Source organism: Zingiber officinale, chromosome 7A (genome assembly GCF_018446385.1).
Source record: "Zingiber officinale cultivar Zhangliang chromosome 7A, Zo_v1.1, whole genome shotgun sequence".
In the NCBI taxonomy this organism is placed as follows: Eukaryota; Viridiplantae; Streptophyta; class Magnoliopsida; order Zingiberales; family Zingiberaceae; genus Zingiber; species Zingiber officinale.
The window spans coordinates 42,129,938-42,143,338 of NC_055998.1; the positions used below are offsets into that span (position 1 = coordinate 42,129,938).

The 13,401-nt window shown below is 37.0% G+C and overlaps 1 long non-coding RNA gene across 1 annotated transcript; it reads left to right on the top strand.

The window, feature by feature from the left end:
* The first annotated feature begins 4,366 nt into the window (after positions 1-4,366).
* LOC122000085 lies at positions 4,367-4,837 on the top strand. The gene is made up of 3 exons (XR_006116933.1): positions 4,367-4,383; positions 4,520-4,575; positions 4,673-4,837. It is a non-coding gene; the product is annotated as an uncharacterized LOC122000085 (long non-coding RNA).
* Positions 4,838-13,401: the final 8,564 nt, after the last annotated feature.

The window sequence follows — 13,401 nt, forward strand, 5'->3', positions numbered from 1 at the left end:
AATTATAAACAGTTGCTCACGACTAAGATGGAAAGGAACAAACCATCGAAATAGTCGTAGTGTAATTAAGTATTAGTTTATCTTGATTAATAAATTACACTGGTACACTCTAAGTGTATTGAGTAGGACCATTTAGGTAAGTTCTTTTTGTACTGACTTTGTAAAAGAACTAAACCTTAGTTATTATGGAAGTGTGTGCTCTTAATCCTAATATAATAACAAGAACATATATTTAATATTTATTTCTTTGACTTATCAAAGGGTGAGGTTTAGCTCGATAAATCAATATGCCCGATAAGTTGGGAAATGATATTACTTATAGTATGTGTTGTTGATTATAGAAGGAATCTGTGTCCTAGTTATTTAGGTTGAGAATGTCCCCAAGAGGAGCTCATAAGGATTGCCATGTTAAACCTTGCATGTGGACTTAGTCCGACATGACAATGAAGTTGAGTAGTACTACTCTTGGAGCTAGATATTAATTAAGTGAGTTGTCAATAACTTAATTAGTGGTCATTCATAATCTTAAACATAGGGAGACTAACACACTCATGATAAGATGGAGCCCATAATGTAATTTGGGATTGGTGCGGTAGTGCGATAATAACTCTCTAGTGGAATGAGTTGTTATCGATGAACTTGATTTGTGTGTTCGGGGCGAACACGGGATACTCAAGCTCATCGGAAGGCCAAAACCAATTTCTCCTCTAGGTCCCTATCGTAGCCTCATCATAGCCTCAAGTCCATCCAAATGTAAGGTTCTTCTTGATGTCCAAGAAGGGGGTCGGTCCAATGCTTGGTGACCAAGCAAGGGTCGGCCACATCCTCTTTATAGGGGCCGACCCCATAGCTTGTTCACCAAGCATGTAGGGGTCGACCAAGAATAATTCAAAAAGGAGGGGTGTTTTGAATTTTTAAAATCTTCTCTTTGAAGAAAACTACAAGTTTTAAAAGTGAGATTTTAAATTTAGAAACTTTCCATATTTGAATTAGACCACATGTTTTAAAAGAGAATTTAAAAGTTTTTAAAACTTTCCTTTTTTAACCATCTTCATGGCAGAGAAAAAAAAAGGAAGAGAAGTTTTAAAATTTAAATTTTAAATGATCATGTCAAAAAAGGAAATTTTATAAGAGAAGTTTTAAATTTTAAAACATGGTTTTAATTTTTAGAACTTTCCTTTTTTAACTCCTACTTTAGGAAAGAGAGCTTGTAAATTTTATAAGAGGATTTCTTCTTGTAAAATTTTTTTAAAAAATATATTTCCTTTCTCTTGATAAGGTGGTCGGCCACCTTGCTTGGTGGCCAAGCAAGGGGCCGGCCATAATTAAAATAAAAAATCATCACAAAATTAATGTTGGTGATTGATTCAATCAAGAGGAAAGAAAATGAAAAATTAAAAGGGAAAAGGAAAAACTTTTGGAAGATTTTAATTTTTGTAAAAATTCTTCCCTTATTTGCCTTGGGCAAGTAATATAAAAGAAGGGGTGAGGAGGCTTCATGAGACACAACACTTATTCTTTTTCTTGGAGATCTCTTGGTGGTCGGCCCCTCTCTATTCTCCCTTTCCCTTTACTCTCTTCTCCTTGGTGGTGGTGGTGGCCAGATTTTAGAAGAAGAGGAAAAAGCTTTTGGGTGGTGTTCATCTTGGAGGATCGTCGCCCACACGACGTCCAAGGCGAGGCGAGTAATACGGCAGAAGATCTTGAGGTCATTAGCTTACAAAGAGAAGGTATAACTAGTAGTTTTCTTCCGCATCATACTAGTTATTTTCTTTGTAAGAATTCTAAATACAAGAGGTAATTAGATCTAGTTTATCGAATTTATTTTTTGAGTTTGTGTTTTCTTCTTTTTTGAATTTGTGATTCGATTGTTCTTTTTGGTTAACCTAGAGTTATTTAAGGAAATTAAATATTAGCTTTCCTTAAAAGGCTTTGTTTAGGCGGTGGTGGTTGCTCCCATATCCAAGAAGGCCATATTTCTCGCCATGCAGTCCTGGAAGCCAATTTTGGAAATTAATATTTAATTGAATTAATAACATAGGTGGATTTGAATCAATATTGGTAAGTTCCTCTAGCGATTCAAATCTAAACCATTAAGAACTGATAAGTTAAATTTAGAATCAATGATGTTAAGTTCCATCTGTGATTCCTAATTTAACTTCAAAAGAACACAATAGGTTATTTAAGGAAAGGTTCGACACTTGTACAAAAATTTTTGTACAGTGGAACCGGTATGTTTTCCTTGGACTAACCAACAATAGGTATCAGAGCTAGGGTTTGCCTTTGTGTATTTAGAATTCAAATAGGTTATGCACATGCCATACATAATTTAGATAGGATAATAGTAGGATGTGCTAACTCTTTGGTTGCAGGCTATAACTATTATGGCTTTTAGATATTGTGTGTGATTGGACCCTTGAACATGTCAAGGGCATTATTTTGTGTGCATGATTGTATGTATCAAAAACAGTAGGAGTTGTATTATTTTTAGAATTTTATTTTTGTTTGATCTAGACTACATGTACATTCCTTTATGGAATATAGGATCGATATTTGTAAAATTCTATATTTGTCGCGGATCGTATCTTTGCGAGGCGTGGTGCTATTGGAGGACCAGAGGCGCAGCGGAATAAGAAGCTAGATAGATGCGATAATGCGACCCAATGGCAGTGGCTAAAGATGGCAGCAGCTAGGGTTAGAGCATGCTGAAGACATTGAAGGAAAAGGGCATAATAGTTGGAAAATTAATTTCTAAATTTATTGCTTTTATTTACTGTAATGTTTATGTGCATGTGATGTATGCTAACATAGGTTAAAATGCTCATTTTTAAATAACTAAATGAGAGAGGGATTTTAATAAATCCCATGGTCTCCATTACTGGTTTGTAAGTGATGCAACAAGCTTGCGTGTTGGCTCTGAGTGCCACCCTCCACATCGGATGAGTTTGCTGCGGATCACTAGATCAAACTTCCTTTATGGATGGTTATAGGAAATTATTTAGGAGCGTGTGGTCTTCTCCAACTGAAGGGGCACAATACTATTTAATGGACTTAGTATCAAGTAATGATATACACTTAGACGCATTCAATAGTTTCCTCCCCAACGGAGTCACTGCTATTGTTTTATGTAACCAAAGTAAAGCCAACTATTAATTTTATTTGTCATAAAGTTAGGATGACAAGATAATAAAATTAATGGGTCACACCCTCCTCTTACAAATGTTGAATTTGTATACGTCCACACTAACGTGGCATGCGATATTCACGGTGATTTGAGGTGTTGGTTAATTTAAAATTGTATTGTTTGAGGAATCAATATTATTCTAAATTTAGAGTCTTGACCAAAGTTTATTTTTGTGATTCTTAGGATGACTTTCAACCCACTGGCCATTATAATGAAAGAGAACAAACTTACTGGTCCCAACTATATTGATTGGAAAAGGAACCTGGACATTGTTCTTACTGCTGGAAGCTAACACTACAAGAAAAACTCTCATAGACATCGGTGGAACAACAACGGTTTTAAGCAAAAACCGATGTCTTTGAGTATTTTACATCGTTTTTTCCAAAAACCGGTGTCTATAAGCGCAGATTTTCGCTCATAGACATCGGTTTTTTAAGCCGATGTTTATGAGCGCCTTTTTTTTGTTAATAGACATCAATTTTAACAGCGGTTTTTGAAACCCGATGTCTATGATAAAATAAAATAATTTAATTTTCTTACTAATACTTAGCCAAAAATTACAACACTTCACTCTTCCCTCTAAACCTAAACCTATATCGCGACATCCACTGTATATCCACCACTTTCCTCCTCGCCGTTGGCCATCCGGCCTCATCTCCCTTTTCCCCGTCCTAGATCGATGCACAGCATAGCTTGCCTTGTTTTTGACTAAGGACGCAAGGGGTAGCAGCGTAGGCGGCTTGACCCATGGAGGACGAGGTGACGGAGTTGCATTCCATCCCCCGGACGCCGCCTCCAGAATTGGCAGCGGTGATGGCAGCTCATTCTTGCCCGCCGGTCTCCGCTCCACTCTTAGCTGCACTCTCCGTCGCTCATGCGATCGCCCCTGCTGCCACGCCGCTCACGCCGAGGACGCCAGCCGCTGGCCAGCCCCATGCGGAAGGCCGTGGTCAGCATCCACTGCCAGCAAATTGATTGGCTTTTGTAGTTTTGACTTGGGAAGACTCGCACTTCTAGCCAGGATCTTATGTGGAGCTGAGTCAAATTAGGGTTTCCATTCCCACTCTATGAAATCTGTGCCTTCGGTCATCATTCTCCTTGACAATGTCAGCAAGCAAGCGATAGAAATGAAGCGAGCGTGGCGATGGAACAGACAAACCTTCATCATGATCAAGCCCTACAGCGTCCAACGCGGCCTGGTGTGCTCTCCCTCTCCCTCCCCCTTGATTTCTTCTTCCTTCGCTTCATTCATCTATTCTTCGGCGTTGCATTGTGTAATTTACAGTAGATGTGTTACTGAAACACCAAAATCCTTCTTCTTCCCTTTTTTTTTAGTTGAAAGGTTGGAGAAATCATTAGTAGGTTTGAGAAAAAGGGTTTCTACTTGAAAGGTGAAGATTTTACCAACTGCAATCCTTTTTTTGTTTTCCCCATCTACTTTAGAGAAGAAACGAGAAATTTTCTTGGTTATTTTTGTGCGTCGATCAGGGTTGAAGTTGGTCGGCGTGGAACGCTCCTTTGCGGAGAAACACTACGTCGACCTCTCCACAAAGCCCTTCTTTGGTTCCCTTGTGGAGTACATCATCTCTGGTCCGGTGGTAGCGATGGTATGGACGCGAAAGAATGTGGTGGTCAGACTCTGCAATTGAGATTGGCAGGTGATTTCTTCTTCGTCAGTTAAATTTCTTGAAACTCAAATAAGCTTGAAACTTTGCTTGTCAAGGCCATGTTCTTGCATGTGTGACCTAGAAACTCAAGTATAGTGGAAACTAAAAAATATTAGAGTTTCATCTTCTTGATATCTTGATTGCAAGTATTAATTGATTAATGCATGCAATGTGTTTGATGAATTTCCTTAAACACTATCCAGCAAGAGATCTGAATGAAGTTTCCAGCATATGAAGAAAAAAAATCTTTTGGGGTTCAAGCTTGTGTGCCCGATTACGAGCTTTACAATATTACTTTCTCTGATTTTTGGAATCCATTAGCTGGACCTCTTCATATATCTGTGCAGATTACTATCTCCCTATAATGAACATTTTGCATAGGTTGGATTCTCATGTGTCAAATGGGTATGGATCGTTCTGTTCTTCTGTGTTCATAGCTCATTCATATCGTTTTAGCTCGATGCAGTTAAGAATTTTACATTACATTGTTGTCTTGTCACTTACAAAAGGGAATATGGAACACTGAACCAGCTGCACACATTCCTCTTACAGACAATTCTAACATTGAGCAGGTCTGTAGTAAGGCATTTTTTCCCCATTCTTTCTCATCGTCTAGGTTTGTGTTAACTTTTTTCCTTTGGCCCTTCAAGTTGAAAACCAAGAGGAATCACTATGTTGAGGGAAGAGAGGTAGGCAATCGCGAGTTTCTTTGCTCATGAGATAGACTACAAAGGTCATTTAAATTTAGATCTTCTGCTACTGCTATGATCCTCATTGGCTATCTAGTAGAAGGTTTCATCAGTTAGACTAATCTGCATTTCGACATGTAATCTCCACAACCAACAGATAGTAATCTCACTGCACAAAACAATATAATGAAGAAAACATTATCCTGTTGACTATTATGGGTGCTAAGGGAATATATATCTCCCTATTACTAGCTTGGCATATGATAAACAATTATTTGTGCGACTCTTTTACAACATTATGAGGTCAACAAGCATTTAAACAATATTTGTTTTCCAATATAATCTCACCACACAAAACAGAATTAAGAAATTACTTTGATCACAGATTACATTCAAGCCAAATGTTATACAGGCTTGATTTTGTTTTATTGTTCATAATACTGTGGAAACAAAAACAATATTGCATCATTTAATAATCTTCAAATGGCACTCTAACTGAATTCTGATTTTGGTGGCATTTGCAGGGTCCATGATGCTTCCTTCCAACATGGTGACAACCATGCTAATTGAAGGTCTATTTTTTTGGCTTTATCTGTATGCACCATAAACCCACTATCATCATCTTTTTTGTAATTTCTTTAGTCTTAGTATTAACATCAGTCTCAGGACTAACAAGACTAGTATCAGGAGTGACCAAATCATAGTACTTATCAAAACTGTCATAAACCCAGTCTGGAAAATAAATTTCACTACTGTGGTCTGCCATTGCTTTGAAGTTCTTTCTCCCTCCAACGATTTCTAATATCATCATTCCGTAGCTATAAACATCTGACTTACTGGATGCAATCATATGGCGTTCTGCTTTCTATATACTGCAAAAATTGATCAGATGTATCATCCCTAATTATTCACCCAATTTTAAAGCCAACCTAGTGTAAAAAAGTAAAGTTAGTCATAACAAAATTGTAGTGACCAAATTGCCCACATACTTATTAGTCTAGCTTATGAGGAACTTGAATAGCCTCAAGAAGGTGATCCAACTGATAGTAGTTGAACCAAATGAAGATAGTGTGAATAAATTATTTTATATATTTCAAGAAAAATCATAATAATCTACTATACACCATGCATCACTATATTTAGTTTCTTTCAAATCAGTTGCCTTATAACATATTATTTCAAATGTGCAGATCAAACAAGCTGAGCAAACAAGTAAAATTTTTGATATCTTTTAATATTTTAGTGTGTAAATAAATAAATATCTATCAATAAAATATCTTAGTTTATCTGCTTCGTTATAGGCTTTATGTTGGTGAGTAGCTACAAGTGGGGTTATGTGCATGCATTTTATAATGCCCTTGTCACATGGACCAACAACAGTTATATGATATCGATGGAATTATTCTGGTAGAAAGTGGATCTCATTCCATGTATTAGGGTCAGAAGCCATTTGGATTCTGATAACCCATAATCCAACTCATGTGTAATTGTTAGTCTATCTTTAAGAACTAGTGAGGCCTTGTTAATTAGCAGGATGTAGCATCAAATTTATCTCAACAGTTAGTATACTTTGTAACCTTGACCGTTTAGCTGAAAATTTTTGCCATTCCTTTCACACATCAAATAATATTAGATGCACAATCTTTGTTAGTATCAAAGAAAGGTTTGTGAATTTAGCCAGAAAATGTTATGGTGATCTCAGATGGCACGTCTTCTTTAGTACTAGGGTTGTGCCTATAGTTGATCAGCGTCTTCAGTTTTTGCAACATACTGCGCCCTTTGTATATTGTTGCTCCCTGCTTTATTGAATTCTTTATCAAACCTTCACTTTCCTTGATGGTTGCTTGCCTCCTAATTGAAGGGGAAGCACTGACAAAACTGTTATTTAAGCTATTGTTTGTAGAACGGCCAGAGCTTGTGGATATTATAGGGTGACTTTTTAATTTGGATATTTTTATTCTCTTAAGTTTTTTTTCCTTGTTGAATAACTTCATTTTAATAATTTTTCCCAAGTCATGCTTTGCTTTACAACCTAACCATCCACAAGCATTGTCAAGCCTTGGCAACATATACATGGATTGGTAAGCTTTAGAAATGTTTGATGACAACTGTGCGGATTGTTTATTTTTGTTCCTTAATGAAACTTCTCTTCATGCAGCAACATGATGAGTGTTGCTGCATCATTCTATAAGGCAACTTTAGCAGTTACAACAGGGATATCTGCGCCCTTCAACAACTTGGCTATTATATACAAGCAACAGGTAGTGTACTATATCTACCTTTTTCATTGCAATCATGTACTAACAACATGTTCATTGCCATCACGCCCTCGCAATCATGCTTGGTTTTTTGTCAAACAGTTGGCTACAGCACATTTATGTTTTAACAGGATACAGTTAGAATGCCATCTGGACTGCTATGAGATTGAAGTGAGAAGGATCATCAGTGATGGATGGTCGTTGACCATTTAGTTCAACTACCTCTCATTTTAGTGGGGAAGCATCTGCATTGGCTTTGACAAATACAGTTTAAAATATTTTATTGGATCAAACTTTTCTTAGGGATATGAATTCCAGTTTACTATGTGGAATTTTTGTAAAAATCACTTCTCGCTTTTATTTCTTCCTTATTCAATCATGAGATTTTTGTCGGTTTATATTGACAAGATACTTCGGCTAATTTCGTTAATTTGGTAGATACTAGGCAGCACCTACATAGCTACACTGCTAGTTCAACCTTTGCTTCCTGCGTGGATATTCAATCATGAGAATTGCTGCTTTCTGCTAGTTCAGACTGATGCTGATGGTCTTGTCAATAGAGGGAACACATTTAAGGAGATTCGTAGAGTTACTGAAGCAATTCAGGATTATATATGTGCTGTGAATATCAGACCAACTATGCCTGAAGCCCATGCAAATTTGGCTTCAACTTACAAAGATAGGTAATTGCTTCTTTGAATTTGTGTCGGTGTTGGACTATATCAGTATCTTACATCTATGATTCTTCTTTCTATTTATTTGTGGTTGAGATAATTGATGAACGTTTCTCTTTTTAAGCATTCCAATTACTCATCTTGTTACTTGGTGCCCTTACTACTTTTTCAACTATGATTTTTGGTCTTGATTTACTAATATATTATTTATGTGTTTTTACAGTTTACAAATCTCAAGTACTCCAGAGTTGAAATTGATGAAGTGCGGTTCGAGTGGGCTGAATGCATGCCAGATTACATTTGAAGTGCGGTTCTACCTTGATGTGTTGTTAAAAGAATGTTCTATCTTGATTTTGATATCTATTAGCTTTTGATGTAAAAAGAATGTTTGTGTATTTTATGGATACTGTTGTAAGAAGATTATTTATGTAATTTGTGAATATTTATGTATTTTATGGATATTGTTGAATGAAGAATATTTGTGTAATTTGTGTATTTTTTTTTTGTTACTGTCGGTTTCGGAAATCAAATTTGTGCTGTTAAAAAATAATGATATTACATCGGTTTTCCACTGCTGCAAAACCGGTGTTATTAACTAATATTACATCGGTCGTATACCGCTACCAAAACTGGTGTTATTAACATATAATATTACAACGGTTTTACACCATTGATGAAACGGTGTCATTAAGTGATACTACACCGGTTAATAACCGATTCGAACACTGGTGTCGTTAAGTGATACTACACCGGTTTTAACCCGATGTCTAAAATGGCAGACCTTTTATATCGGCTTCATAGACATCGGTCGAAAATGTAATAGACACCGGTGGAAAACCGATGTCTATGAGGGTTTTTGTTGTAGTGTATAAGTTTGTACTGACTGAGGCTTGCCCTGATGCACCTAATGGTGACTCTACCCCAGAGGAGATTGAGTATCATAAGAAATGGGTAAAAGCTGATAAGATGGTACGGTGTTACAATTTAGCATCAATGTCAAATGTATTACAACATCAGCATCAAGATTTACCAACAACTTATGATATAATGAACAATCCCAAAGAACTCTTTGGGCACTAGAGTCGGACTGCTAGTCAAGAGGCAATGAGAAAGCTAATGACAGCCACCATGTCCGAGGGGATACCCGTAAGGGATCATATCCTCAAAATGATGACTTTTCTGAATGAAATACAAGTCCTTGGAGGAGAAATCGATAGGGAAACGCTGGTCGATATAATTCTCCAAACGCTACCCAGAAGTTTTGAGCAGTTCCGCCTGAACTATAACATGAACAAAAGAGAGTATATGTTGGCGGAACTTCAGACAGAACTACAGGCAGCAGAAGGAATATTTTGTCACAGTTCTCAGATTCACTATACTGAAAATGGTTCTACTTCTAAGTCGAAAGGCAAGAAGAAGAAGAAACATGTCTTTTTAGTAAAGAAAGTGAATAAACCTCAGGGTACGGGACAAAAGGCTAGAATAAAGAAGCCGAAGGGCAAGTGCTTCATCTGCAAGCAGTCAGGACATTGGAAGATAGACTGCCCTCATAGAAATTAGAACAATAAAGGTATATCTCATGCTCTAGTAGTTGAAACATGTTTAGCGGTGTTATCTACCAGCACCTGGTGTGTAGATACGGGAGCCACTGATCGTGTCTGCAATTCTTTGCAGAGGTTCCAGGAAACCCGACGACTATTTAAAGGAGAGATAACCGTCTACATGGGCAATGCTACTAAGGTGGCAGCTGTTGTAGTGGGAGACGTCTACTTATCTTTTGATAGGAATAGAAATTTGATTTTAAGAAATTGTCTTTATCTACCCAGTTTTAGAAAAAATTTAATTTCAGTTTCTAAACTGTATTTGGATGGATATTCAGTTTCCTTTAGTAACAATGTGGTTATAAAGAGAAATAAGGTGATTATCTGTTTTGGTGCATTAGTTGGCAATTTATATACTTTAAATCCAATTTCTCCCACAAAGCAAAATATGAAAATTAATAACGCATCTTCTAACTCTAATAAGAGAAAAGAACCTTCGGAAATGAACCAAACGTATCTTTGGCATCTAAGGCTTGGTCATATTAACTTAAGTACGATTCAAAGGCTTGTAGCCGATGGACTCTTGGGTTAATTAGAGTTGGAAAACTTTCCAACATGTAAATCCTGCTTGGAAGGTAAAATGACCAAGAGACCTTTTAAGGCCAAGGAGTATAGAGCCAAAGATGCATTAGAACTGGTTCATTCTGATTTGTGTGGTCCTATATCTATCCAGGCAAGAGGAGATTATGAATATTTCGTCTCCTTTATAGATGATTATTCAAGATACGGATACATTTACCTGATGCACCGCAAGTCTGAATGCTTTGAAAAGTTCAAAGAATATAGGGTTGATGTGGAGAAATGTCTTGGTAAAAGTATCAAGACACTACGGTCTGACCGTGGTGGCGAATACCTTTTTGGAGAGTTTAGGAGTTATTTATCAGAAGTCGGGATTCAATCCCAAATGTCTGCACCTGGTATACCCCAACAGAATAGTGTGGCAGAACGAAGGAAAATGACTCTTATGGAAATACTTAGATCGATGATGAGTTATTCAGAATTACGAAATCCATTTTGGAGATATGCTCTGGAAACCGAAGTGTACATTTTGAATATGGTACCTTCTAAAACAATTCCTTCTACTCCCATGGAATTATTGAATGGGTGTAAGCCTAGTCTGAATCATATCCGGATATGGGATAGTCCAGTACATGTGCTGAAGGGAGATACTGACAAGTTGGAATCATGTACAAAAGTTTGTCTGTTTGTGGGATATCCTAAGGGAACGAAAGGTGGTTTGTTTTATAATCCTAAAAATCATAAGATCATTGTTAGCACCAATGCTCGATTTTTAGAAGAAGATTATGTAATGAACCATAGGCCCATGAGTGAAATAGTTATAGAAGAAATTAGAGAGGATACGTCTACTTTAGTACCAACAGTACAAGATGAAGTACCACAAGAAACTGCAATACGTGTCACACATGATGCACAGCCAGAGACAGTGCCTCGTGGTAATGGGATGGTTGTTAGGCAACCTGAGAGATTCATATTTTTGGAAGAGTCTTCGGACTTGATCCCAGGTAAACATGAACCTGATCCCTATGACGAAGTACTCCAAGATATAGATGCAGTATCTTAGCAAAAGGCAATGAATTTCGAAATAAAATCTATGTATTCTAATAAGGTCTGGGAGCTTGTAGAACCACCTAATGGTGTAAAAGCCATTGGATGCAAGTGGATCTAGAAAAGGAAAAGAGGGATAGATGGGAAGGTAGAAACCTTCAAAGCAAGGCTTGTTGCGAAAGGGTATACTTAGAAAGAGGGAATCGATTATGAGGAGACTTTTTCACCGGTAGCCATGCTTAAGTCTATCCGGATACTCTTATCCATTACCGCTCATATGGATTATGAGATTTGTCAAATGGATGTCAGGACAGCTTTCCTTAATAGAAGTCTTGAAGAAAACATCCATATGAAGCAACCAGAAGGGTTCATTGAAAACGACAAAGAGCATCAAGTGTGCAAGCTTTATCGGTCCATTTATGGACTGAAGCAAGCTTCAAGATCTTGGAACATCCGGTTTAACAAAGTAATCCAGTCATATGAATTTATTCAGTGTCCGGATGGGTCTTGTGTATACAAGAAGTGTAATGGAAATGTGGTGGTATTTCTTGTACTATACGTAGATGATATTTTGTTAATTGGCAACAATGTCAAGGAATTATCGGACGTAAGGGTATGGTTGTCCAAACAATTTGATATGAAAGACTTAGGAGAATGTGCACACATTCTTGGGATCAAAGTTATAAGGGATCGCAAGAAAAGAATATTGTGTTTATCCCAAGCTTTATATATAGATACAATCCTGTTAATTAAAGCCCTAGAGCCAATCATTTGATGATTGTATTATGGACTTATTGTATCATATTCTTATATAAATAAAGCCATTTGTTTTGGTTATTATACTTACTTGTATTGGTGCCAAATAAACTAAGTATAATAGCATCCTTGAGTAGAAGGTTCTCACCTATATCAATCGGTTAGTTGAACCGATAGTGAGATGATATAGGGAACACTACTCTTAATCATTTCTAGTCGAGTATTAACATTCAGGGATAATGTTAATGCAATAAGACTAGCATGTAGGTCAACTCGATGACTTGATCTCACAAGTCATGGATATAGTGATATCAAGTTGACACATGGGTAAGCATTGGAGAATGTATACTAAATGACCCGCCATGAAAAGTATCATGGATTGTTATATGAGTGTCATATACTTTCTCATGTGGCTATTAGTATGACTACCAGTCCATAGACCTAAAGTCACCATGGATCCCTACATAAGGAGTTATGTACTTTGGTTTCGTTAAAAGTCACCCATAACTGGGTGGACTATAAAGGCGATTATAGGGTATGTAAGGAACTATGCAGAGGGATGTGAGTGATGTAGATGGGATCTATCCCTCCTATATGACGGGTGCGACATCAATATTCTTGATAGAGTGAGACCACGAAGTGCATGGCCATGCCCAAATGAGTCAATATGAGATATTGAGCTCATTTGATTGAGTGAGTCTACTTGGAGTTCAAGATTTAGATTGATTAGAGGATGACACAGTCTATGCCTCATATTGATCAATCTAGATATCTAGGATAGAAGGACACTTGTCATATATTGTGAGGAGTTACAATTAGTAGTCACAAGGTGATATTGGATCTCAACATTCTTATAACTTGGCTAGTAATGATGTGTTGCTAGATACCACTCATTACTTATGCTTCTAAATGGGTTTAGGAGCATTTCCAACGTTATAAGAACCTATAGGGTCACACACAAAGGGCAATTAGATGGAGATTAGGTTCATTTGATGAACCTAAAGGA